General features: G+C 32.9%; 1 long non-coding RNA gene across 1 annotated transcript; it reads left to right on the forward strand.

Annotated features, from left to right (window-relative positions):
* The first annotated feature begins 5,621 nt into the window (after nt 1-5,621).
* Nucleotides 5,622-24,569, forward strand: LOC132732042 (uncharacterized). The gene is made up of 3 exons (XR_009625971.1): nt 5,622-5,719; nt 20,946-21,006; nt 24,505-24,569. It is a non-coding gene; the product is annotated as an uncharacterized LOC132732042 (long non-coding RNA).
* Nucleotides 24,570-24,789: the final 220 nt, after the last annotated feature.

Consider the following 24,789-nt stretch of genomic DNA (forward strand, 5'->3'; position numbering starts at 1 on the left):
GAAGCGGAAAAAAATCGTTGTGCCCCCACACCCAAATCCTCCGAATTCATCTACCACGCCCCTTGAGACTTCTTTTTGTTTCCAAAGCTAAGATATAAACATTTAAGGTCGGACAGTTCTTCAGCGTATTCATCTCGGTTCTGCATTATTCCAGTGTCTTAATAGTATACCTGAAATAGACCTTGACAATGTATTGGAATTGATCTTATGTTTATCTGTTAGAATGGAGGTGTTTACTTTAGGGGAATAATTTTTTTATTTAAATCCGTGAAACCTATAAAGAATCGAATTTTAGGTGCTAAAATGCATTCATATTTGAACACTCCTCGTATAATAGATATTATTGTATAATGTGTGTATATAGGAATTGTTGTGGTGACAACCGACCAGCTAATACTGCTTTAATTATCATTGTTAGCTGTAAACTTGACATTGAATTTTAGTTTTTAAATTTAGTTGTTTCAACAGTTGTTGTCGATTTTGAGAAAACTATTTGTTGAATAAATGAAACGAAAACATAGCACAACAAAAGTACTAATTTCTTTTATATTTGACGAAAATGATACCAAATATATTTGCTTAAAGTTAACTTCTTCTTGGATTCAAGCCCAATTAAACGCCAATAAAAAGAACATTGGTTCATGGAAAATTCGAAAAGTTCAAGATTGACATTTCATTCAAGAAGTTATTTCGTTTATTTCGTCTGCTTACATTTATATACGTGGAGTTTCAATTATCTAATATATATAGACAAATAGATTGTTAGATTTCAGGTAAACAAGGTATTTATTGTTGAGTAATCTCAGGCCAGACGTAATATATCAACGTTAATGTCACTATGTTAAATAATATAATAAAACAATATGACAATATACTTATGTTGTCAGACAAATTACTGTTAAATTTGACCAATGTCATTCTGCGTCTTTGTTTAAGGAGAATATATCATCGCTTTGTCAATTTAATCAATCGTCTGGCAAGCAGGTTTTTTTAATATATACTCGTATTTCGAGATATATTCCTGGTTTAATATGAAGTGATTGAACGTTAACTGAACAAAACCATTTGATTCTATATGAAATAATTAAGTTGAATATTTTACAATCTATCTTAAAATAACATACGTCATATTGATTTAAAATGATTTGACTTGAGTGAGAACACAATCTTTAAATTAATAAAGTTCCTTATTCTCAGCATATAATCACATATTTGCTGTTAAAGTATCTAGAAGAAATTCCATGTGATAACAGGGTAACATTATGATTGCAAAACACCAGTATGCATTACTTCAATTGCATAGAAAGAGATGGTTACCAAATGATAAGAATGTTCTATCAAGTTATGTAATTTATCTTTATCCCCCAATCGAAGTGGTTTTCCAGAAGGTGTAATGATAAACTCTCTACGGATACACGTGTGATTTAAAACACACATAGAATACCAATCCATTTTTCAACAGGAATAAAAGATAAAAATACGATTAGCAATTGATTCGCTTTGATCTAAAAAAAAGATCATTCATATAAATCTCGTGTAATGAAAATCTCACTCGAAATATAATTTTAGAAAGCGATCAACGTTATTGGATATTAAAAGTTGTATCATAGATATATTGGCAGATTGTCTGCGTGATGACTTTATATCTTTATATATATAATGATTTTTTCAACATTTATATTGCGCATATCTATTATTGTTCTTATCAGTGTTTTTACATATTAGTCAAAAACTGTTTTATTTTGAAAACATTTACTGCAATAAATACTCTGTGACGTACTATAAAAAGTCTGACAAAGATTTTTGTGTTTATCGCCATACATAAATCTTTTGTTGTTTAAACAGCGCTAAACTTATGTAATCAAAGTTGATAATGAATTGTTTCGTATGAAACAGCCTATCAGAATTTGTTGTATATAAAAACAACAACAAACAAACAAAAATAAAACTATATCTATTCGGATTCAGCAGACACAAATACAAAAGGCAGCATCTATTTAATCAAATTTACTTTTTAAAGAAAATTTTAAGAGATTGCAATTAAAATAGAGCTATTTTTGAGAAATTAATCCTAGTAAACGATTTTCCAAAACTCCTTTATATTTTGTATTTTTTAGTTTTAATTTATTTTTAGCTCGAATATAAGGAATATGTTAAGCCTACGGGAACTGCTCTCAAGTCCGTTTCCTGGAATCAGTCAGTAATGGTGCCATATGCAGGAAGCATGATCTTTGTGATCTAATTATATATTGGTTGAGAAGCAGACGCGAAATCCGCCAGGCCATCGCTTTTATTCAGTATTACGATTAAAGTAATATATTTTAGTAACAATTTCCGGATAAATACATGTACAAATTAAAAGATATGTTATATCCTGTCATATTTTAAATGTAAATGTTTTTTAATGTTGAATTGTATATCAAATAAAACTGAGTGGTAAGGTAATAGATAAATAGCATTAAAGTAAAATAAGAACCGCACAAATAGTTGAGCTCATCTTTAATCAGCATTATGTTATATTATTGTTTACAAAACAATCTTTTGACATTACAATCGTTATGTGTTATGTCCATTAGCCACATAACTATGAATCAATATAAAGATGATATTCAGGTTTTCTTTAAATACAGAACCTATCTTCATGGTAATAAATAAATAGTTCACATATTTTACGAGAGATGAATAAATCCCGTATTAACAGAAAGAAAACTTGAATTTTCTGTTTATCATTTACATATCTATTTTTAACTGGCCTTTTTTGAAAATTTGCATTTAATTTCATCAATATTTCTTAATATTTAATTTAAAAGAATATATATAATAGGTATTGTTTTTATTATATTTCTATGGTCTAAAAGTAAAAAAGAAAACATGGCAATACTGAAACACAAATAGTAGCGTACTTTATTATGGTCAATTAATCTTAACATTTTATGACATTTTTTTCTTCCTAATTATTGAAATATTTTATCGTCAACATACATTCGTACAATTATGTTCTCATCAGAAAAGTTAAATATAACATCTACAAAACATTTTTTCAAATGATAAAAATCGATATACCAGAGAAGTCACAAGAATATCTCTTTTTGGTAAGAATTCATTGTTGAATTGGTTTTTTAATTCGATTCAACACTTTGATTATCATGTAACTATTAGATTTGGACGCGCTTGGACATTGAACATTTGTATTGAAATTAAATTATCTTAAATTGCTATACTTACTGATTTATTAACCGTCTGTTCGCCCGCTTGTCTCAAAAAAGAGAACATCGGATTAGAATCCAGGAGTCGCTGCTTCGATCCTCGGCCGACGCAAAATTTCTACTCAACCATTGATATCGGATATTGAGTTTAGGGGTCATTTGTTTTGGTTTTTTTGTTGTTGTTATAGTTGTTGTTGTTTTTTGTGCTGATTCGGAAATCATGCGGGAATAGCAGTTGCGGATAAGTTGATAATTACAGATCATATTCAATGGTTCACTAGTCAATAATTGTTTTATTGTATGAATAATTAGAAATTAAAAAAAAATCACAAAAGTACAACCTTATAATTATACATGTACAAATTTTGCCTCGTTGAAGCGCGGGAAAAAAGACGCACGTGTTAGGCGTGCAACGACTACGCGAACGCTGCGCATACAAAAATAATTAAAGTTTATACTCATCATTGCGGTGTAACCTTTAAGTATAATAGTAAAGTATTGATATTTTAATCGAGAAATATGCCATAAAGAACAAAAAGCAACAATTATTTTTTAATCAACACGCGTAATTAACAGTCTACGGTGTATGATTCTCAATCTATTTTTAGACTGGGAAAATCCAATTCAGCCAGTGAATATGATACTACACCCAGTAAATATGATTTTATAAAAAGTTCTGTTGACTACTGTTTGGACCAATGAGATTGCAGCTATATTTAGATCATATAATAAATGTCAATATTCTTCAAAATATTTGCTAATATAGATTCTGATGTTGCATAAAACGGAAACTAAACAACCATATCATGCAATATCTGAATACTAAAGACGAAATTGGTCTTCATAGAATGTACGTTTACTCACGGTAATAGAAACAAAATATTATACATCATATTGAATGTGTTATTTTCTAAACGGTTACATTTTTTTTCGATTTGAAAAAATGGCATTATGCCCACCCATGTGTAATTGGTGGGTGTACAAGTTAAAGTCAAGAAAACTTTAATGTTACCATAATAGTATTCAATTCAATCTATAATCTAGTCTATGTGAATAATCAATAACCATGTGACTCAAAGAAAAAGTTATAAATATCCATTAGAATGCAATGTTTCGTTCAAATGATAAAAAGAGTGGGCAGTCTTTTTATAATTTAGGCATTTGTTATTAACTACCCTAAACACTTTGTATTATAAAATATTTATTTCTGACCATATTTTTCAAACTTATAAGTTATACCGGCGAATCCTGCAATGACTTATGTCAAAAATCTGATGTAAACTGTAAAGAATTGATGCAAGTACAATGTCCAGCATATAAGGCTATTGACATATCGTTTTCCTTCATAACAAAATAACCCACAGGAATAGCATTTATACACATGTTTATTTCATTTTAAACAGAAACATTTCAAACTCAAACGATTTGCTTGTTAACTTTTTAACTTTAAACATTACCTTAAAATATTCAGTTACATTTGTTGAACATGATTCAATAAACATTTAAAGTATCTCATAAAACTGATCTTGCATAAAGTATGCAAACGCCTATCAATCAAAGAGTGGCATTTGTAAATGAAAAGTTATATTTAGATTAAGTCGACAAAACTTTAAATATTTTCAATGTTGTTATTTTCGTTATTATAATAATGCAAGTTCAAAAATTGTTTTATTAAACATATATTTAGATTATTTCTACGTGCTCAAATCAAAAGGCATTATCGCTCTCAATTGCCGCACTTATGTTAGTAGATTATGTCTAATAATTGCATTGCTAAGCACGCAAAAGTTAAATTGCAGTTAATACTATGATTATAATCGTGGTATATAATTTTAGTAAATTGTGGTGTCACCTCAGTTCATTCCTTACTTCACAGAATAAAACAGATTATTTCTGTCAAAAAAAACTGAATGAAAAGATAAGGAAAATATGGTTAATATAAGATATGCAAGAAAAATAATTCAATACCGACTGATATCAAAGACGGGAATATCTAGTTCTTGGATAGCTGTTAAGCGGAAACTCAACAGAGCTCCGTTGCCGCTGTAAACAGTCAACTCGCTGGGTATATCCACATTGGTGTTAAATGTTTATGAACTTAGAATGCCCTCACACAGAAAGGTTTGTCTGGTAAATGTCAGTCTTATTACATTGAGTGTTACCGTATTTTATCATATTTGCATATAATATTATATTATTACTTTTAATTTGCTCATGAAATATCAGCAATCTCATTGATCGAAACATTAGTCGTCAAAGAAATTATAAATAATATTCACTGTGTGTTATATCATATTCACAATCTAAATTGCATTTTCAAAATCTTAAAGCAGAACAGGATGTGAATATTTATATTACTATTTTAATTTGTAATGTGGTGATAAAATTACCAAGTTATCTTTGTAAATGCACAGTCGTTAAAAGGCAGGTGGTTGTGCATGTCTGTATTTCTGTTTTTTGTATGTCTTAAAAGATTTATTTCGAAGGGATTTTTGGAGGAAAATTAAATTAAGGTATTTATTGTGTTTGTTTATAATGTTAACTTTAACTTTTCTTCTGGCAAGAATTTGTTAACACTGCTTTTTTATAATAACGTATTTTTGAACATTTCAATTATAAGGCAAGTCTCGTCACCATTGAAGAAATTAATTGTGAGCTAATGATGCCATAATTTCGCTGTATGGATGACGTTTAAAAATCGTATCGTTTCTATATGAAAAAAGCTAAATGAAAAGATTTGATTTTTCTTCAAATATTCGGCAAAAGTTCAAAGCGCCTTAATTGGCCAATCTCGGATTCATTTCGGTCTCATTTTTTAAGGAAATAAGTAGTTAAGGTTGTCTATGACTTACCATACGTGATCAGGCTGACAAAATTTGATTTTCGAAGCAATTGATATCTATATTTGTTAAAACTGTTGCAAGCTCAAGTTTTGTCATAAATTATATATAAACTGTGTAAATGTTTGGAATAAACTATGATTAAACTAATTGTTACCGCTGGGTTTAAATACTAAATAAACACATTTCTTTCTATTCAAATATTGAATTCCGGTGTATTATAAGGCTGTACTATGGATAGTAGATTGCATTAACAACTGTCAGTTATGTACAGGTTCAACAAAAGTAAGCTGAATTTTTTTTGCGCCATGTTTGGCTGTATTTAAAAATTCCTATTCAGTTTACACGAAAAACGCACGTTCTGGAAAATACGCTCGCACGTTACACGCTATATGAACGAACGTTACACGCACGCTTTACCAAATGAAAAACGCAAACGCACGCAAAACGATATACGCTAAACGAAATACGCTAAACGATATACGCACGCTAAAACGCACGCAAAAATACAAACGTTTCTAAACGTTAAATAAAATATCGTAATCAACAACTTTAGCTCTATTTAAGATATTTTTAACTTCTCAAAAGTAACAGGCGCAAAACATGGTACTTAAACGTTTAGACGAACGCAGACGCACGCTAAACGTTTCTGGAGATAACAAACGCCCGCTTTCAAACGCACGATAAACGAAAAACGATGCAAGATAAACGTTACACGCTTGTAAACGATGCATACTTGAGAAAGCGTTTTATCAAACGCACATTGCACGATATACGCACGCACGATAAACGAAAAACGCACGCACGACAAAATTTGACAACCGAAACGTTCACCCTACTGTAAGTAAACTTGAAATTTGTTAGATAGAAATGAATGAATGATAAACAATATATAACATTACACTGTTAGTCCAAGAACGACACTAACGTTTTGCAAATGGAGTAGAAAATATCAGATTAATTTGCATTGAACTTCTTTAATTTATTAAAATCTTTAAATGAATTAGCTTTCGTAAAATTTGCAGTGACATTTAGTATGCTTTTTTATTTAAATATTATAAAGTAAATGTTTTACATAGCAATACAAGGAAATTGACTGTGTATTTTCATGATGTTTTCACGTTTCCGACTGGTTACTCAAGCGTACAAAAGATGTCCTCGTATAATCTAATTTAAAGTAAAATGACATTAACGATAAAAATCGTCTCTGTCTATAAAAATATCTTGTTCAAAACATTTTATTAAGTGTATTGCTGTTATCAAATTACATCTTTACACACACTATATTTGAGCATTAATGGGACGTACTTTAAACTTGGTTTACCATTATTATTTATGACTTTACATCAGTTAGGGAAGCACACTTACAGTGTTTAGCATTATCATTTTTTTTTATTTATTTATTAATTTTTTTAGAAGAGAATTTGTTGTTTTGAAGGGAGTTTTGTTGATTTGTTGAAGTTGGTTGAATTTAATTGTGGTGATCTTTATTGATCAGGGTTCATTGGTTGTAATTAGTTGTTTTGGTTGTTGTATTTTATTTGGTTGTTGAGTTATATCTGTTTGGTAAGATATATTTGGTTGATATTGGTTGAATGTTTGGAGTGATTTTGTCGTGTTAGTTATATAGTTGATGCTTTGTTTTTGAGGATATCTGTAAATATTGGGTGCTTTAGTCTGCTTTTCTGATGCTGATTAGATTTTTGGAAGTTAATATTGTTGGTTGAATGTTTGTGGTATATACTGTATCTTATTCATTTTAAATTAGTGTTCTTCATATTTGTGGTGATTTTATTGTTTTGTTTGATTATAAGTTGTTTAGAGCTTGGGCTCTCCAGGTGTCTAGTATTGTTGCGTATAAAAGACCTATACGTGAAAAGATATTTCGTATATATGGCTGATAAAATTTTATGATGTGTGTTTGTTTTGGGTGTAAATAATAATCAGAGTTTGTTGCTTAAATGTATATATGGATTTGAGATAGAAAAAGATAAAAATACCTAAAAAATAGTGTTAACTAAACAATTACACGCTAGTTTTTCAAATTCAATTTTAAGTCAGGCGATGCTGCCCAGCCTCCATATCTTGGAAGTTTGTTCTAGTTTTTATTACTAAATCTTTCCTAAGATTAAATAACATCAAGGCAGTCATTCTCCTGACAAATATACTACTGATTACAAATTGTTAAATACAATTTGAAAGCGTGACATATTTTATTAAAAAGGTAGAGAAACGGGAGACAGTGCCCGTCTTAAGTTGTTTTTTTTTAATTAATATAATATATAAAAGCACATTGAGTGAACGCTGTTAAATAAAAAAAAGTTATTTTTATATCTTTCATACAGCATTAATGTAGCATTTGTAACACAATATTCACGGAACTTGGAATATATGTTGACTTACACAATTGGACAATTTTTCTTATTTTTTTAAAAAACATTATCATAACCATCAAACTAGACATAAGTAGGTGTGTTTTGGTAGGGAAATCTTCGTCTGCACGTGCGCCCGTCCATGCATAACAACTCGTGCCAGACACGTGTAACATAGAAACAATCTCCGTGACATACACGTGTAACATAGGGATAATATTCCTGTTAGGGTAATCTTCGTTTTATCTTCGCCTTTATCTTCGCCTGCATGTGCGTCCATTTCCGTCTGCATGTACAAAACTCGTGCCAGACGTGTGGGAAGAAGTATTTTAACCAATCAGAAAATGACGGTTAAATCATACCTTAACTGTCTTTAAGAGATGCGTCTTTCCTTCGACATAACTGTGAAGTAAAAACAAGTGGTTGGTCAAGTTTTTTTTTCGACGAACAAATTGTATTTAGGCAGCAGCATGAAATACAACTGTTTTCCCTTTCAAATACCCGAACATGTCAAGGACAGTAAAGATATAAATTCAATACTCGCCGTTGCCACAAAACGTTAAGTGTTAGCGGTGCGATAAGATGACTTGTGAAATATCTTGAGAACGTTGTCATTTTGCTAGATACTGTAGTCATAATAGTATGTACATAGACAGATTAGTTATACACCTTTCAATATGTTTATTACCTTTGTCAAAATAAATAAACAAAATGAGGTCATTAGTCAAGTTTTGAAAACCGAGAATGATCCAATTGCGTTAAAGATCAGAAATAAAAAGAAACTTAAAACGTTATTTAAAGACATTTGATTATAGTTTCATACAACGACTGAACGCTTGTTCAGTTCATTGTCAGCTTGGTTGCCGAAAAGAGTGAAGACGTGTAATCAAAGAAATGGCTATTTTGGAAAGAAAAATACCAAAAGGAAAGGTTATCTAAAAAGACGCAGACGCCAAAATTCTAAAGTTGGTGATAACAACAAGAACAATAGACATGCAAAATCTAGTGGGGAAAAAAACTTAATCATGATAATATGAAAAATGATGATATCACTATTGTTGGGACAACATTAATATAAATCACTTCCTAAACTCCTTCTTATTTGCGTTAAAAACGTCGAAGGTGATGTTTCGATGCGATATTTGCTTTAAAGAATACAACAGAAAGGATAATATGTTACGACATAAAAAGTCTGCACATTCTACCTCTGATGATGAAGATGCAAAAGAGGATTTTTTGGACCCATAGATCAAGAAGACGAGTTCAGTGATAATGACAATGATAGTGGAAGTGATATTGCTATGGCAGATTCATCAGGGGAGTCTTTGAATTTAGACCCTTTGGACGAAATTTTAGATGAAGCGTTCCGGAAGTGTCAGTCGCAGTATGACACTAAAGTAAATGAGCTCATTGAGGTAAACAACGACATCAGCGATGCTGAAGCCATGGAAGATGTGTATAAGGATATGAAAAGAACATAAATGACGGCTATGTTGAATAGTTTTGGTAGCAAACTGCTGTGGTTTGATGCCATGAAAAAAGATCCCGTCTACAAATCTATAAAGGCGACTATTCAGCAGCTGATTGATTCTGAAGGTTATGATCCTGAAGAAGCTTTAAAATACGGCACACTTAAGAGGAAGTTTTTGTTTGATAAAGTGTTAGAAAGGTACGACATTCCCGACCTGGAAGGCGAGGACGATTGCACACAATCGAAAGCTGCTCAAAAAGATGAAAGAACGTGAAACCAATACTTACGACAGAGATTAAACGAGTGTTTCAAGAATCGTTTTTCCTAAGTACAATTTGAAAAGAAAGAACTATGATGTTGAGTCGCTGACAATATAGAGGCACAAGCTCCAGTTGGACTTTGTTGAGAGGATATGTTTCTGACTTATAGTGTATTTCATAAACCATGTGCCTTTTACAAAGAGTGCTAAAAGTGCAACAGGACTCGTATTTTTTGTAGTTGTCAAAGCATTCCTATACTTCTTATATGATTATTCTAATACATGCACTAAGTTCCGGACCTCTAACAATAAGCTATTGAATTGAACAAAATGCAATAAGACGTGTTTTATTATTAATAAATATTTACATTCAAAACCAAAGTGTCAATAAAATAATGAAACGGATTTCCTCGTTTGTGATCGTGCGTCAACAATGTGAAAGTACGGCGTTACATTTAAATTGTAACTGTTCTAACAACATTCTAATAAAAGTTAGGAAACTAGGAAGGACTGATGTTTAAAATGAAATAATCAACTTCTTTCTTAAAATTTGAAAAAAGCAAGTTAGAGTTTAATGTCGTTTATGCAGCTTTATAATGCATGTTAATATTTCTCTGCAGTTTGCTTCTCTGAGTATTGGGAACTGTAACTGAGCGTTGTATTAAGTATGATATAGAAAACAAGTGAACTCAAGAGAAAATATTGGCATATTGCATGTTTATCGTCACAGTCTCATTTTACATAATATGAGTAAAAAGATTGCAGCGTATTAACCTTTCTACGCTTTCATATTTAAATGAGTTTTTACAATAACGGACATATATTTTACACATATGAATTCATAAAGACATTACTTTATAAACCCGTCATATATTAAACTCCGTAAATGGATGCAATAAACCCACCATACTATGTAAATATTTCCACATATATGACTTTTAAAAAGGATGATGAAAGATAAAAAAAGATTAAACTGTAGAAACTATCTGAATAATCACGTTTAACATTTGTATTACAACTGTATTTTTTGTCACGATGTTAACCCACTAAAAAGCGCTATTTTTTATAAAGTTTTGTTGTAAATACAACTTAATGTTTGTCAAAAACCAGTGAAGTATTCGATTACCATGGATACCTAATCTTTGTATCTGTCATACACATCGTCATAGTGTTAAAATGAATTTTATATTGCGTGGGTAGAATGCAGGATATAACTGTCAGTGGCTGGTTTATGTATTTCATATTCGACACAGAAAAACCTCGATTTATAAAATTGGAGGTAAATGCAACTTATTAGAATCAATCAGAATACCTTTTTAAATTAAAGCTTAAAACAATAATTCTGTCGACAAAGTTTAAAATATCCATGGAAATACGAGGATTGTCCCAAAAGTCCGTGACAAATCTTACAGACGGTCCATTTTTAACGCCAGTAGATATCAATTCACACATTTAACATATTTATGATTTTGTGCTGGGAAGAGTCACAGCAAGGACGAACTTGTATGGATGTAGGGAAAACAAAAGATATATGTTTGAATGAATAAAGGGCATTTTTTATAAAATGCCATAAAATTTTATTCAATGTCATAAAGCACATAAGTATAAAGTTTCCAGACATATAGGTTTATTATTTTACAAAACAACAAATCATTTACAAAATTTCTACTCTAGTGTCTTCAAAATTTTCAATATTAACGACATTGGTTTGAACTACCGCCGCACGTCAATTAATTTGAAATTTGTTATGAAAAGGCTTAAATAAATTACGTATATTTCAAATATCTGATGATTTGTCTGCACAATATGACATTGGCTTCCTCTGTTGCTTCACTGATATCATTGTATAAAATTTAGATAACTTAAGAAACAAACGAGATACGGAAAATGAAAATATCTCAAAGAAAATAGGAAAGTTAAAATGGCGACGTCCGATGAAATTGCGGCGCATCAAACAGTTTTCAGGCGTTAAGTGAGTATTTCGGGATGACACCTGTTAAGATTATTCAACTAATGTACCGGATAGAAGAGTTAAACAACATATCCCCAAATTTGTGTACAAAATATATGAACGGAACCAGAGTTCTGTACTACAGAAAGCGAAAATAATGAAGAGACGAATAGGAAGACCGATCTCAGTCGCCTATTTCCCACAGGTAAAGCAGGTGCAACAAGACCGGAATCTCGCTTAAAGCAAGCAATTAGTGTATGCCGTCCAAACATTCAACAAAGATTAATGACGATCACATAGTATCAGTCCGTAATAGACGAAAAATGAGAAAAACTGCCCCATTTACATGATTTATGCAGTATCAGTCCGTAATAGACGAAAAATGAGAAAAACTGCCCCATTTACATGATTTATGCGTTAAATGCTATGGAGAGTATTTGTGAAAGACGATTCATCTAGATTTAAGGCCGTTTTTGACGTTTGACGTGCGCCGCTATTCAAAAAATTGCCATGATATTTTTGGCATAATTTTGTTGTTTGTTGATATTTTCATTGAACATTTATGAAAATGTGTCCATAATATGTGTTTATATGACATCAAAATATCAAATTTGTAACTATTTTATTAAGCTTTTAAACAATATCGTCACAGAATATTGGGACAACCCTCCTAAAATATGGAAATAAATTCATGTTTTGAATATATACTTTTGTAAGAAGCTGACGTATTTTATGAACGTTTACTTAAATTTTGTCTAAATACATGTATTTAGTGTATTTGGAGGAAGTATTGGATTTTTCAAACAGTAAAAAATAAATATACCAGAGTATAATATAAAATGATTCATGAAATAAATATTATCATAAAAAAGATATGTTTTACATTTATAAACAAGATTCCATTAGTGGAATAGTGCATCTTTAAATCTTACAGTATACTTTATTTCAAAGTCTATTTGCATTAAACGTAATATACCCATCACTTTTTTCTTTCATAAACGCCATATAAGTTAACCAAACATACTGAATTTCATTTTTAACCTTAGAGATTAAATTGAATAACATCTTTAAAACTAGAGATTAAATTTCTCGTTACTATGGTTACTTAATCGTAATTCATATTTTTATACATGATATACAGGTAGACCGTAAATGATATTTCTCACGTTTAAACAATTTCGTTTAAACTGTGACTCCAAAGAAAGATAACTGACTCACTGGATTTGTTATAAAATTATCCATTTGAAACAGTAGTTCTTTATTTGTTAAGCTTAAATGCAACAAAGCTGATAATTACTCGCTACTCTTTTATCACAAAGGTTAGCTGGAAATTCAAATAATATCAATACAAAAATTAATTCATTCCCGATCAAACCCAAAATTCTCTCCCTACTCAAGATGGTCACTTTATATAGAATACAGAAGTACATGTGCGTACATTTTTATTGTTCAAACATCGTTTCGAAACTGTCTTATTTATAACATGGAAACAATTATTCGAAGCACTTGAATAGGCAGATCAAATGAAAATGGGATGTTAAGTACTCAAATGAGTGATTCTGTGTTTAGAATTAGCAGATATCAATAACGTCCCCAGCAATTCTCATTTCTTTTTACCATAAATGTTTAATGTACTCCAATGTAAACAGTCCTGCAGAAACAACTTCGAAGAACCTGTATACGCGACAATGACGCTATTGAAAGGCGAAGATTCCCGTACTGTTGCATGTGAAAAGGTATTCCAGTAGCGTATTCCTTTACCAATATGATTGAAACGTATTTAAATACCGTATTCCTTTACCAATATGATCACGTGGAAACGTATTCCAGTACAGTATTCCTTAACCCATATGATGGAAACGTATTCCAGTACCGTATTCCTTTACCCATATGATCACGTGGATACGTATTCCAGTACCGTATTCCTTTACCCTTATGATGGAAACGTATTCCCGTACCATTGTACGTGGAAACGTATTCCCGTACCGTATACCCTTACCGTATGCTTTGAGAACTCTTTGGGTACTCTATTTTACCGCAGAAATGTACCAAAACATTGATTATAGTGAAGTTCCTGTTGCTGTATTTTCTAGCAATTATTGGATAATTAATTCACTGTTTTGATTGTTGGATACTAATAACTCCGCTCCAAACACTGATTGTAATAGTTATTTCACTTCCCTTAGTTTAATGAAAATTGTCTCTAACACGAAGGTTTCATCTATATGTCTGGCACAAGTTTTGTTCATGCAGACGAAAATGGACGCACATGCAGGCGAAGATAAAGACGAAGATTGCCTAAACAAGAATATTGTCCCTATATTACACGTGTCTTGCACGAAGATTGCCCATATGTTTCACGTGTCTGGCACGAGTTTTTATGCATGCACGGGCGCATGTGCAGACGAAGATCCCCCCCACCAAAACACACCTACTGACATACTTGTTAACTAACAAGATGAGATAATTCTGGAAAGCAGTAGCAGAGTCATGTTCCCTTACTTAAGCATTAAGAACAGTTGTGTGTGCTGTCCGCGGGCATATCTTGAATATTGTGGCCGGGGTATTCAATTTAAACATTATATGCTATACAAGTTTTGTACGCCTTCTTCCAAAAATTATTGAGTTGACGGTATAAATTTGAAAGTTTTAGACGATCTTTGTCTTATTATGCTGAGCAATAGTTTATTTCTTTTGCACAAGTGGTTTCAATATGACCTTAGCGGCAAAAGTCACTACAGAGATATTTTTAATACAACGTTTAAGTAAAAGAAAGAGCATCAAAACACGAGGTTATCTGATTGTACGAGTGGGCGTAGTGCCCCGTGTATTAATCAGATTGCCGAATGTTTTGATGTTCTTTCTCTTTTGTATCATAGTCAATATAACAAGACGTTGCCTGTCGTTACAATATGAAACCCCATGAAAAAAAGTATCAAATGAACGAGCATCTGAATATGATATTTCCCTTTCTCTGCCGTCACGATAAGTAAACACCAGCAAAAATGAGCCAATCAATGGGCATGCTCTGGAGTGCGGGTAACTAATACTTGCACTCCAGTTAACGCACTGTGCATGTATATGTATACGATTTATCTCTGACACATTTTCAACAGAGAGGTACCCAAACTATGATACAAGTCCAAAAATATTGTTCAATATGCAAATGTCAAGATATGAAACATATCGTAACGATGTATAGAAACAATTTCGTAACACATGCTAAATACTTAAGTTACAACTTACCTTACAATGTAAGATAAAGGAAGTCTTAAATGACGGAAAAGGGCAGAAAAAACACCAGAAGATACTTCAGATAAACTGGCAAATCTGGACTTCAGGTCAAAGATGACATATTGCAAATTTTAAGATAAATCGTTACAGGTATTTAAATGCGACAGATGTCCTTAATTGATAAATATGTTCACAATCGAAGATGTAATACAATGATCCGGTGCTTACAAGTGTACCTATTACACGAACGTCAATTTGGTAAGTAGTGGATAGTTGGTAGTTGAATATTCGAATAACCAACTACCTACTATCTGGCAGTTTGTTATTCGTCAATTCCCAACTATTTAACAGCCTGAAGTTGGTTATTCAATCCACTTTTACAAGCATGAAATGTGCAAATACATCATACATCTTTAAACAAAGAATATAAGAAGGGACTTAGTTGGTTATTCGCGAGAATCCCTTACTACCTACTAGAAGGTAGTTGGTAATTCGCATGTTTTACCCTTAAAACAGTAAATAATTTTACGGAATGAATATAAAACGGATATATAGCAAGATAGAAGTGTTCTTCAACTCTCAAACACCCTGTCCACCATGTGACTCAGTTGGTTATTCGCGTGGATAACCAACTACCTACTAGAAGATAGTTGGTTATTCGAATATTGCATATATTCGTCTGAAAACAAAAAAAAATCTGAAGCAAATGTTACGGTTATATAAAAAATATATTTGTTTTTTTTTAATTAATGGTTACATCCCTTTCAAATAAATCGACAAGTTGACTCAATTAGTTATTCGCGTGAATCCCATACTGCCAACCAGAAGGAAGTTGGTTATTGGAATATAACATGTATTTCTCTTAATAAAAGAAATAAAAATCAGAAAAAAAAGTAACAGATATATGACAAGAGAGATACATTCAAGCAAATGGTATCACATCGTCTCCCTACGTCGACCAAGAGACTCGGTTGGTTATTCGCGCGAATCCCCAACTATATACTTGAAATTAGTTAGTTATTTGGATATGGCATATATTCCTCTGAAAACAATAAGTATTTTTATAAAACAAATGTTACGGTTATATAACGGATTATGATTGTTCCTATAATATGGTAACACCCTATTCACCATAAATCGACCAGCAGACTCATTTGGTTAATTCGCGTGAATCCCTACCTACCAACCAGAAGGTAGTTGGTTATTGGAACAATTTTTATACCCCCGCACAACGAAGTTGTAAGGGGGGTATACTGGAATCAGCTTGTTCGTCCGGCCGTCCGGACGTCTCCCTGTCCGGCCTTCCGTCAGTTTTTCCTGGTCCGCCCAATAACTTCAGATTCCTTTGGCCCACTGTCTTCATATTTGGCATGGAGGTTAGTCATGATTAGTAGATGACCCCTATTGATTTTGGGGACACTGGGTCAAAGGTCAATGTCACTGGGGCCTTGACTTTAAAAAGCTTGTCCGCTCAATAACTTGAGAATCCTTTGACCCACAGTCTTCATATTTGGCATGGAGGTTAGTCATGATTAGTAGATGACCCCTATTGATTTTGGGGTCACTGGTCAAAGGTCAAGGTGACAGGGGCCTTGACTTTAAAGAGCTTGTCCGCCCAATAACTTGAGATTCCTTTGGCCCATAGTCTTCATTTTTGGCATGGAGGTTAGTCATGATTAGTAAATGACCCCTATTGATTTTGGGGTCACTGGGTCAAAGGTCAAGGTCACAGGAAACTTGACTTAAAAAAGCTTGTCCGCGCAACAACTTGAGATTCCTTTGGCCCACAGTCTTCATATTTGGCATGGAGGTTAGACATGATTAGTAGATGACCCCTATTGATTTTGGGGTCACTGGGTCAAAGGTCAAGGTCACAGGGGCCTTGACTTTAAAAAGCTTGTCTGCCCAATAACTTGAGATTCCTTTGGCCCACAGTCTTCATATTTGGCATGGAGGTTAGTCATGATTAAAAGATGACCCCTATTGATTTTTGGGTCAAAGGTCAAGGTCACGGGGGCCTTGACTAAAAAACCTTGTCCGTCCAATAACTTTAGATTCCTTTGACCCACAGTCTTCATATTTGGCATGGAGGCTAGTCATGATTAGTAGATGACTCTTATTGATTTGAGGTCACTAGGTCAAAGGTCAAGGTCAAAGAATTCATCTAACTATCTGTTTCTTTTATTCTGAAAAAAAGTATTTTCTCTTTTTAGGAAATACATGTAATGTTCCAATAACCAACTACCGGTACCTTCTGGTTGTTAGTTTCACGCAAATAACCAATTGAGTCCGCAGGTCGATTTATGTTGAAGAGGGTGTTACCATATTATAAACAAGAACCGGTTGAACCGGGTGATGCTCCCCGAGAAGGTTCTGTACACAGGAAAGTATAAAAAAAATGAACAAAGGGCAAAAACTCCAAAATTAGGCAAAGCGGAGTCTCTTTTTTTGCACTGCACTTCTATTCAATGAGATCTATCTATCTATAAAGTTTCCTGATGATATCAGAGTTATGTCCCGGGTAAAATTCAAAGTGTAAAAATGAACAAAGGGCAATAACTCCAAAATTAGACCAGGCTTTGTTTAGGTTATTTAAGCATTGCAGTTCTATCCAATTATATCTAGCTACCTACAAAGTTTCATGTTGATATCTCTAATAGTTTTAAAGTTATGTCTCGGACAAAAGTCAAGAGGTAAAAATAAGCAAAGGGCAATTACTTCAAAATAAGGCAAGGCAGAGTAATGATTCTTAAGCACTGCACTTCCACCCAATGAGACCTATCTATCTACAAAGTTTCATGTTGATATCTCTTATAATTTTAGAGTAATGTCCCGGACAAAGTTCAAAATGTCAAAATGAACAAAGGGCAATAACTCCAAAAGTAGGTAAGACAGTGTTACAGTTCTTGTGCACTGCAAACTTACTCAATGAGATATATCTACCTACAAAGTTTCATGTTGATATCTCTTATACATTTAGAGTTATGTCCCGGACACAGTTCAAAGTGTAAAAATAAACACAGGGGGATAATTCAAAAATTAGGCAAGGCAGAGTTAAGGTTCTTGTTCACTGCACAACTTTTCAATGAGATCTATCTACCTACAAAGTTTCATGTTGATACCTATTATAGTTTTAGAGTTATGTCCCAGGCAAAGTTCAAAGTGTAAAGTAAACAAAAGGGGATAATTCAAAAATAAGGCAAGGCAGAGTTACGGTTCTTGTGCACTGCACACATACTCAATGAGATCTATCTACCTACAAAGTTTCATGTTGATACCTCTTATACTTTTAGAGTTATGTCCCGGACAAAGTTCAAAGTGTAAAATAAACAAAGGGTATAATTCAAAAAAGTAGGCAAGGCAGAGTTACGGTTCTTGTGCACTGCACACCTACTCAATGAGATCTATCTACCTACAAAGTGTCATGTTAATACCTCTTATACTTTTAAGAGTTATGTCTCGGACAAAGTTCAAAGTGTAAAAATAAACAAAGGGGAATAATTCAAAAATTAGGCAAGGCAGAGTTACGGTTCTTGTGCACTGCACACCTACTCAATGAGATCTATCTACCTACAAAGTGTCATGTTGATACCTCTTGTTGTTTCAAAGTTATCTCCCGGACAAGAAAAGGGGACGGACGGACGGACGGACGGACGGAAATACGGACGGACGGACAAATTTTTCGGGGAGCATAAAAACACATATCTTGTTATATAACCGTAAACGTTGTTATGAAAAAGTATTTTTGTTTTCAGACGAATATATGCAATATCCTAATTACCAACTACCTTCTAGTATGTAGTTGGGGATTCGCGCGAATAACCAACTGAGTCTCTTGGTCCACCTAGGGAGACGAGGTGATACCATTTGCTCAAATTCATCTGTCTTGTTATATATCTGTTACTTTTATTCTGAAAAAAATATTTTCTGATTTTAGAGAAATACAACTTTTGCAAATAACCAACTGAGTCTCCTGGCGAATATAGGGAGACAGAGTGTTTCAGTGTGGAAGAACAAATTTATCTTCCTATATATCCGTTACATTTATTCCAGAAAAAGAACTTACTGTTTTGAGGATATAACATGCAAAGTTCGAATAACCAACAACCTGCTGGTAGAAAGTTAGGTCCATTCTTTTATTCTGTGTTTAAAGATGTATGAAGTGTTTGAACATTTCATGCTGGTATTAGTGGATTGAATTACAAATTACCAGCTGTTAAACAGTTTGGAATGACAAATCACCAACTATACCACTTAGTAGGTAGTTGGTTATTCAAATATCCAACTACCTACCAAATTGATGTTCATCATTTATACAAACACTTTTTAGTTGTTTCACTATTTATATTATCTTTATCAGAGGAAGTTGATCTTATATGATGCTGCTCTTTTTTAAATTTCAATTATGAATCAAATAATAATTATTAAGTTTAAATTGACTGATATAATGGCAATAATAATTTTTTAATGGAAATAAGGCGTATGTTCATAATTGATACAATGTATATTTCTATATTTTCTTTTGAATGATCTGAAGTCTTCTGAGACCGAAAGAGACAATAAAAAAAGAAGTAACCGTCAATCACAATCAGGTTGTTTTCTTTTTTTTAACAAACTTATTAAAATGTCATGCTAACGGTTTTGTCAATTATATAAGCCTTTAAAATCTTTTTTGGGTATTAATAAAAATAACTCAATATTAATCTTTTATGTGTGTATCTTTCAAACACTAGCAGTCACTTTAGAAAGCTCAGGGAACATTTACAAAACGTCGATTAAATATAATACTTATCATGTGTTGAGATTTATCATTTCAAAGTTAATAATTAATTGCACGCATGGTAAACATTTACTTTGTTCATGTTTTCACAATTTTGTGCCCCCAGAGGACGGCTTATTAAAATCAAGGTCACACTTACAGTGTGTAGGTTCACATTCACACAGTTGTAGTTTAACGGCACATACATTCATGTCCACACTGTAACTTTGTCATGCATGGAAGGGTTTTTAAATTACATAGGATATATGTTTACCACATCACGACGACGTGTCATGTCCAAAACCCATGACCTTACCTCCAAGGTCAATGTCACACTTTAAGTTTGAATGTATTCATTCTCGAAAGAAGAGTTTGAAGGTACACACTCGTATCCGGACTGTAACTTTGTCATACTTTGAAGGATTTTAACTTGCCACAAATGTCTACAAATGTCTACCACAACAAGACAATGTGTCGCGTCTAAGGCCCATATAACTACCTTAAGTGTCAAGGTCATACTTAAAGGTTTAAGGTACAAATTCGTGTCCGGACTGTATTTGTCAATGTATTGAAACAATTAAAGTAACTTGGCACAAATCTTTAGTATACTCGGACGACGTGTTACGTCTAAGACCCTGGCCCTTACCTCCAAGGACAAGGTAGTAAATCGGCTATTAATAGTGCTTTATTCAGATAAACACTATTATGCACTTAATTGTTTTATTCTTTTTTCAATTCGTAATACCTTTCTGCAATACGTACAAAGTATAGCAGGGATATTCTTCACTTTTGCGTAACAGCTCTTGTTTTCTGCTCAGTTCAATACTAGTTTTAATTATTCATTTTTTTCTAGTTTCATGTTCAACGTCGAGTCAAGTTTCTCCTCCAATCTTAGCTACAGAAAGAACTAACAGGTATTTCCTCTGTTGATATATGTTAAATTTGAAAGCATAAACCGAAGGTGTAGCGTTATTTTATCATTTTAAAATTCAGAAATTTAGAGACGCTTCCTCTAATGGTATTCATTTTGGATACCAAAATACTTTTAAACATAAAAGAAGATACAGTGTCTAGATTAAATCAATTTATACATTAACTTGAATGAGTGCATGTACTTTTATGCGATTCCTGTAAAAAAACTAACTGAAAAAATAGAAAAACAATGTACGTGTATAAATTTAACATCCATATTTTGTACAATATGTAAAAGAGCAAAAGGACGTTTTAAAGTCACAATTATACTTGTCAATACACATAAGTAAACATAACTGTACAAAAAACAAATTTTTACACATAAGCTGATAGTTTATTTTTACATTAAAATAGAGAAAAACAGAATCCCTAAAGAAAGCCCAACACGGCAAAATTGTAAAATGTTGCAGGCTCGGTTTGATTGAGTCTGTTCATGGACGGTACTGGAAAGTGCAAGTTACCGTCCACGCCCCTAGCACCGGCTTAAGCAGAATTCAACATTTAAACACAAAAATGGTGAAATTTTGAATTTAGAAACATCCGCAGATGTGTTCATACGGCGGTTATCATGGAACCTTCAATGTGACACAGTAGTGTCATTCCATGAAAAGCGGCGTATGGTCCCCAAGTAAAAGAATGTGTGTGCCCTAAACGAGAAAACAATGGGCGGAACTAAATAAAATGGAATTGTATTAAAACCTTTTGGCATCCTAAAACCCGCCAACTGTAAACAACGATCAATCATTGGATGTCAATGAAGCAAGGTGTTTTGAATTGTCTAATAAGCAGCTTTATATTAATATGAAAAAGGCAAAGCCTCAAAGCGAGATCGATTTCCCTTTACCGTAAAAAGTATATTCGTTCAATTTTCATTTTACATTTTCCGTTTTAAAACTGTCATCGGTATTTTATACTCTGCTTCCGTTTATTCTGGTTTCCCTTCCAATTATGTTTCCAAAAGAAGTGCGCGGGTGACCAGTCAACGCATCCGTTTTCGGTCAGAATTCCTCGGTTTTTATCGTTATCTTGTAATTCGAAAAGTTGTGATGTGTTAACTCGGTACTTCGGACAAAAGTTTTTAAAACCATCACTTTTAGCAGGTACTCGCGTTACCGTAAAGCTCGCTAGGCCCTTCGAGCTCGCTATCAAGAGTATACAGAAACTTTTGATTATGGAACGCCTGGACTGCCTTATGTTAAGAATGACTGATATACCTGGTTAAATGTCATTCTGTTGAGTCTGAGAAACAATATGCTGGGTGATACTTTAATTATTTTCAGTTGCGATTATATACTGTTGGGTGCTTTATTCATTCTGTTCAATCATGAAATAGAACTGTTAAATGGCACTATCATTTTCTTGCGTGCTGATTATATCTTCTTCAGTCAAGTCAATGTGTTGTTCGCTGCAAAGGTCGTTATGTTCAGTTATTGAAATGAACTGTTTACTATCATTATTCAGTTCAGATGATATACTGTTCGGTACAGAGGACATTATGTTCAGCAGTGAACAATACAAGTGTTGTGTGATACCGTCATTATGCTAAGTTCAGATGAAATGCTGTACGGTCAAATATCATTACGTTCAGTTGAAATGATATGCTGTTGGGTACAACTGACATTATGTTCAATTATGTAAATGAACTAGTATGTGTTGACATCATATTGTTCAGTTGTAATAATATGTTGTAATGTCGTTTTTTATGTTAAGGTGGAGTAATGTGCTCTTGTGTGGTTACTCGTAAATATGAACTGCTGAATGATAACATCATTTTAATAAGGTGCGATAGTTTGTTGTTTGGCAGTAATGTTATAATGCTTGTATGTGATGCAATTGTTACGCTTAGTCTACTTAATGTTATTGGTTCATTTGACATTGTGCTGAGTGGTCATACAATTATGTTGGGTACATTCGGATATCTTCGGGTCAAACATCTCAATCGCAACTTTTCGGCCCTTTCCGTTGGTCTGCGGATAAGGACCTCGAACACAGTAGTATGAATACACAGAACGGATACAGTATTTCGATCTCATCTAATAGTAATTTAATATTGGGAACTGTTGGCAAGTTTTTCTCAAATATATCATGTAAATGCACATCTTAAGAAAGTGAATTCATAGATACAAAAGCAAACAATACACTATTTGTATATTTAATATTATAGTTGTAGAAACCGAAAGTACAAAGTGCCAACCTGTTGACACTGTATAGTATATCATCCATCTGAACTTAACATAATGACGATATCAGTTCACCACTGAACATAATAGCATCCGCACCGAACAGTATATCATCTTAACTGAACATAATGAAAGTACCAAGGAATAGTTCTTTTTAATAATTGAACATAATGGCTTTTTCACCGAACAACATATTGACTTGACTGAAGAAGATATAATCAGCACACAAGATAATGATAGTACCATTTAACAGTTCTATTTCATGATTGAACAGAATGAATAAAGCACCCAACAGTATATAATCGCAACTGAAAATAATTAAAGTATCACCCAATAATACACTGACTCAGCTAAATAAAATAATAGTACCACTTTGTTTTCATGGTTGAACATAATAAGAAGAGCATCAAACAGCATTATAATTACCTAACATAATAACTGTAACACCTCACATTATATTCTTTTTACTCAACATAATTGTGTTACCACATGCCTTTTGGGTTTAAGAACTGAACATTAACGACTAATGCAGCCGACACTACATTCACTTGGCTGAAGAAAATGTATTCGGCACCCGACATAACACTTCAATAGCTGAGCACATTGGGATTTCGACCCAGCATATTGGGATTTCGAGCCAGCATTTTGTATCTCGGACTCATAAGAATGACATTTAACCAGGTATATCAGTCATTGTACACATAAAACAGTCCAGGCGTTCTATATTTTATCATTATAGTACTTACCTTTGCATTAGCTAAAAAGACAAGAAAAGTTGTAATGGGAACATTAGTATAAAGAAATTTTAAATAAAACTTGCACACGCCGTAATACAGAGAAGAAAACATGGAAAAATGAATAAAACCATGCGGCCACGCGCTGTGTTTGCACATTTTTGATACGTTTGACTCAGGGCGCTGTGAAAAAATAGCTAGGACGTTTCTTTTCCATCTAGACCAAACTGATAAATAATAGTGCACAAGTATGTGAAAAACATGGCAAATATGTTTTCCATATTGTAAGAAACAAATAACAAAACGTGAAATTTATGCAACAGATGCAAGAAAATTGCTTATGCACCTTTGTGCATAAGCCCTGGAACATATTGATACCCTAGCCCCTGAAACTCCAGCGGTTAATCGTCTTCGTGCTTCTGTAAGTAAATTTAGTACCCACTATTAAGAGCGCTATAGGCATTAAATACAAAAATCAAAATTATAAAAATGAAAAGTTAATCATTTCATGATATTAATCTTCCAGAATAAGCAAGAGTTTGATGCAGAGTTATTTACAAAGATGGAAGAGATTTCTGCTAGAACAAGCCGGTAAGAAGTTTTCGTCCGTATCCTTTCAATACAAAGCAGAATTTTATTCGAAATCAACCTTAACAGATCAATCATGCAAAAATACAAAACAGAGAATTGGTTTAAAACATTTCTAGCCGCCTTATATATGTTTTAAAAACGGTAAGATTAGATAAAGGGAGCGAAAAGTTGTTGTACAATGTTAAGTATTCTTCGCTGCTTATGAAGCTTATCTTAGCTA

The sequence above is a fragment of the Ruditapes philippinarum genome, unplaced genomic scaffold (genome assembly GCF_026571515.1).
Source record: "Ruditapes philippinarum isolate M1 unplaced genomic scaffold, ASM2657151v2 ctg5294_1_1_1_1, whole genome shotgun sequence".
Taxonomy (NCBI): Eukaryota; Metazoa; Mollusca; class Bivalvia; order Venerida; family Veneridae; genus Ruditapes; species Ruditapes philippinarum.